Source organism: Notamacropus eugenii, chromosome 2 (assembly GCF_028372415.1).
Source record: "Notamacropus eugenii isolate mMacEug1 chromosome 2, mMacEug1.pri_v2, whole genome shotgun sequence".
In the NCBI taxonomy this organism is placed as follows: domain Eukaryota; kingdom Metazoa; phylum Chordata; class Mammalia; order Diprotodontia; family Macropodidae; genus Notamacropus; species Notamacropus eugenii.
Genome location: NC_092873.1, coordinates 291955050 through 291960173, shown reverse-complemented (window position 1 = coordinate 291960173; position 5124 = coordinate 291955050).

Genomic DNA, 5124 nt, shown 5'->3' with positions numbered 1-5124 from the left:
CCCGCCCAGGCTCTGTGTCGTGTCAAAATCTCTGGCATCTGGAAAAAGCCTCCAAGTTGCTGTGTTTGCCCGTTTTTAAGAGTGGGTAACTGAGGCCCGGGGACAGAAGAGCCTTCCATCATTGTGTCTGAGCAGGGAAGAAAATGCAGCTCTCTGAATGCCAAGTCATGGAGCTCTCTGGGCCCGTGGTCATTTGAGGATTTCTTCAATCCTACGTCTTTGGGTTCCATTTTCCAGATGTCATTAAGATTTACAAAACACTTTCTTCTCAGGGGTAAGTAGTGTAAGGATTATTAACTCCGTTTTCAGATCAGGAGCCGGGCTCAAAGGGGATGAGATGACCTTTGCACAGTTACACCACCAAGGGCCTGAGTCAACTTCCAAACCTTGTTTTCCTGCTTTCTTAGTGCATACCTCGTTTGCCCAAACCACTGGGCTCCTCATGGTTTCCTCTAAAAACTTGGGTCTACCCCTCCCTGCCTTCCCTGGCATACTTTCCAGGGGCTAAAGTTCAACTAGGCCAACCCTCAGGGCCTACTGTGCAAAAGGGCTTAATCCCCTCAATCCTTAATGCTCCCAAATCCTCAGCTGAGACACAGGGACCAGGGAGCAGCTTGTAGAGCCCATTCATGTGAGGAGAGTGCTGGGGAAGCAGGAAGGGTCCCACCTGTCTGATAAGACCTTGAGAGAGCAGAGCAAAGGGGGCCTTTACTGAAGTCTCTAGAGGCAGCATTTGGCCAAGAGCACAGCACTACCGGGGACTCCTTCTTACAGACATGGCATATGGAGAGTGACCTAATCTGAACCCAGACTTATGTGTTTATTTTCCAGCAACAAATCCTACTGCTTTTCCTCTGGTCACAAGGCCCCAACTTGATGAATCCCTGGGGTAAATCCCTACAAAACCAGATCCCTGGGTACTGGGCAGACTCTCCTAAGGACCAAGGTCACTGTTAATGCTTCCAGGCTTTCCTGAAAAATGACTAAAGGGCCAGTCATCCCACTAGTTACTGGAATAATGCCCAGTTGCCCCTGGGGGTGTGTGTGAGCAGTCTGGCTTGTCCTATATTATGGAAATGCTTGTTTTATTTCATAAATTAAGAATAAAATAAACAATACCTGATTGTTATAAAAGGAACTTGGGATTCAGCATCAAAAGATTTGAGTTCCCAGCCTGGTTTTTCTGGGGGACCCTGGACAAGTGCCTTCATTTCTCTGAACCTTCTCTCCTCTATAAAACCGGGCAATATTCAGTGTTCAGGTTCATTTTTTTTCTGTTTACATTGTTGCAATCGTTGTTTTTATTGGTTGGCATGTTTCTCAGAATTCTTTATATTCATAATTCCTTATGGTGCAATAATATTCCATTGCATTCAGTTGCCAAACCTTGTTCTTTCTACTTTTACAATGGCTCTCACACTCTCCCCTTCTCTCTGTTCATTTGGCCACTATCCTAGCTCACACCCTTATCACCTCTTTGAGAGTATTACCATAGCCTCCTCATTGGTCCTCCTGCCACCGGTCTCTTCCCATTCCACTCTTTTCTCCATACAGCTGCTATAATGATCTTCCTAAAACACGAAGCTAATCAGGTCACTCCCCTACTCAATAAACTCTAATAGCTCATCTATAAACTCTTCTGTTTAGCTTTTACAGCTCTTCATAACCTGCCCCTAACCTACCAATCCTACTTTATTACCCATTGCCCCCAATTTCCTGCTCCCTTTGCCTTTAGCCAAACTGGCCTCACTCTTCCTCATGTGACACTCTGGTTGCTCTCTCCAAGGGCTGCCCCCTCTTGCCAAGAATGAATTTCTTCCTCATCTCTGCCTCTTAGGACCCTTTGTTTCAGGTAAAACTCAGTTGAAAGACCACCATCTCTCTGATGCCTTTCCTGGTCCCTCTGGTGACTAGATGGCACAGTAGACCTGAGTAAGCAAAAAAAGGGGGGAAAGAAATTTACATAATAATTTTATTATAGATTTAAAAGAATTAGCAAGTTGTACATAATAGATTTGCAGTTTTATGTGCAATCATCTTTTTTAAAAATCATGGAAATGCTTTTTTTATCCCATAAATTAAAAATAAATAATAAAAAATCCTGCCTCACTCTCTTTACTACCTATGTGATCCTAAGCAAGCAGCTTAATTTCTGTCTGCCTCAGTTTCCTTAACTTTGTATGGAGATCATTATGGTGTCTACTTCCCAGGGTGAGGATCAAATGGGAATATATTTGTAAAGTACTTAGCACAGTGCCTGGCATATAGTAAGTGCTCAATAAATGTGTGTTCTTTTCCCCCTACCCTTCACAATTGCCTTATGTTTATTTTGTACACACTGATTTGCATACATGCATATTGTCTTCTAGCGTGAATATAAGCCACTTGACCACAGAACTGTTTTACTTTGTTTTTTCTTTCTATCCCTAGCACCCAGACCTGAATCCAGCCCAGAGAAAGCACTCAATAGATGCTTTTGGATGGAATGATTTACGACAATTTGTTTAGCTACTCTCCAATCAGTGGAAGCCCATTTTGTTTCCCATTCTTTGCTATCACAAAAAGTGCGGCTATGGATGTTTTGATGTGTGTGGAACGTGTCTTTGACCTCTTTGGGGTGTATGCTAGCAGTGAGATGTCTGGGTCAAAAAGTATGGCTACCTTTTTCCTCTTTAAAGCAGAATTCTAAATTGCTTTCTAAAATGGATTAAGGCAAGGCTCTACCAAGAATGTCTTTGTGCTTGGCCTATCTTTCTGCAGGCCTATCTTTCCCTAAAGGGGCCAAGGTCTCCCAATGCATCCTGGGTCATCTCCAGTCATCCTGATGAATATCAGGTCACTGGATCCAGATGACTCTGGAAGAGAAGTGAGGCTGGTGACCTGGACAGCCCTCCCTCACTCAAAACAAAGTCAAGTGCAAGTCTTGTCATTATTTCTCTGATGGCATGGTCTTCTTTGGCAATAAAGGACGAACATGACAACAATCTTTCCACAGACCTTCCAAAGCTGATTTTTCTCTTCCTTTGACATCTTTAGCTGTTTGCTGGGTGAAAGGTGAAATCCCAGAGTTGTTTTGATTTGACCTCTTATGATTAGTCATTTAGAGCAGTCTTTGATACGCTTGTTAATGGTTTACCATTCTTCTTCAATGAACAATTTATTCAAACCCATTTGCTCAGCCTGTGACTTTGGGTCTTATTCATATGTATTCATTCCCTACCTATTTTGGATATCAGACCCTTACTAGAGATATTTGGATGCAGATTCCCTCCCTTCTCCCTTGAGTCCCCCTCCCCCAACAAACTTCTCTTCTTATCTTAAGTACATCTCAAGTATACTGTTACACTCACATTCACATGTACATATACATATGAACACATATACATACATATATGTATACACATACACACATGTGTATATACGTATGTGTAAATATATTCCCTTATAAAGTGGGGATAGTAATAGCACAGTCCCTCTCTCTGTGTTCCTTACACACACACACACACACACACACACACACACACACACACACACACACTCTCAACATACACATGTTGGCTTTCAAGGACTAGTTTCCATCGAATATATCACTGATAAGCAGGGCTAGATGAGACAGAGGGCAAAGGAAAATCTATAGAAAGCTCCTAGACTCTCCTTTTCCCCTATAAATTTTTTTCTTTGTTAATTTAAAAAAAGACAGAGGGGAGGGGGGCTGAGGGAGAAGTGTAGTCATCTGGGAGATCTGGTGGTGTTGGGCGTCCTCTTGTGGTTAAGACTTGTATTCTTCCTCCTCACCCTAGATCTTGACGTCTGCTTTGCCCCGACCCCCCTCCCCCTTTTAATCCCTTCTTACACTCATTCACCCTAGGATTCAAGATGTCTGAGGTCTCCTTATCTCAGCTTCCTGGCTTTACCCCTGAATCCCTTTGCCTCCCCTAAGTCAAATCTTCCTATGCCCCTCTCCGCATTGGACTGAGATATGGACTGTATAAAGGGAATATGAGGCAAGGGTCAGGGTGGGGAAAGAGGCTAGAAAGAGCTCTGGAATGTGTTTAGGAGACCTGGGTTCTAGTCCAAGCTGGATGACCTAAGGCAAGGCAATTGGCTTCTCTAGACCTCATTCTAAAATGAAAGCATTGTAGTGGTTGGCTTCTGGCTGAGGTCACTTCCAGCCCTTCAGTGTCATGCTATGAATCAGGTTGTCCACTGCTCTCTGACCCTCTCCAGCCAGAGAAATCTCAAGTGTATTCTGTTAGGAGCATGATTTGTAGGTTCTGTATAGGGATGGCTTTCCCCTTGCTCTTTCTCTAGGTTCTAAAAAAGACACATCCCCTAATATCTCCCTATCTTTTCCCCCTTCCTCCCTCCAGTACTGAAATGCTTCCTTCAGGGAAAAGAAAACAGCAAAGACCAGCTTCTGAATGAAGCCCAGCAGCCTGAACTCCATCATAATTAACAGGGTATTAATTAATTGCTTACCCACAGAAAAGAGAAGTTAATTACCTTCTGTGGAAATATTTAAAAAAGAAAAAATTTTTTTTAAAGAAACAGAAGTTTAAAATTTAATTAGGGTTCTTACATGGCTTGAATCAGAATAAGCTCATTTTTCCAAGATCTAATTGTTAGCAATTAAAGCACAGCAGCCTCTGAATTCGCTGCTCCTACACTTGCTATGAGTTTTGCTTTCCATAGACAGTAGAATGGAACTGTGCCTGGCCACCCTTCTTATCCTCACATTAACTGAGTAGGGGATAGGAGAGGCAATGAGGCAGTCCACTCTTCGATGCCTCTGATAAGTAACCCTTGTGGACTTGGAATGATGTTCCTGTGAGCTACAATCAATGCCCTTCAGTGATGAGGGGAGCAGGGAGGGAGGCTTTTGTGCATAGTTAGGGCATGTGGCTGCCTATGGGATATAGTTTCTGGTTCCCAAAGAAATCCCTCGTCTTTTCTTTCAAAATTCTCTCCCACAAAGTTCCATTTGGGGACATTCATTCCTTTAAGTGTAACTTTGCTTCCAAAATACTCATCACGACCTCCAATGCCTCCACCCTTTCCCAGGCTGTCACTCCTGCACAGACTTGCTCTGCTTCCTTCTAGCAAATCTTGGGTGAATCATTTCAT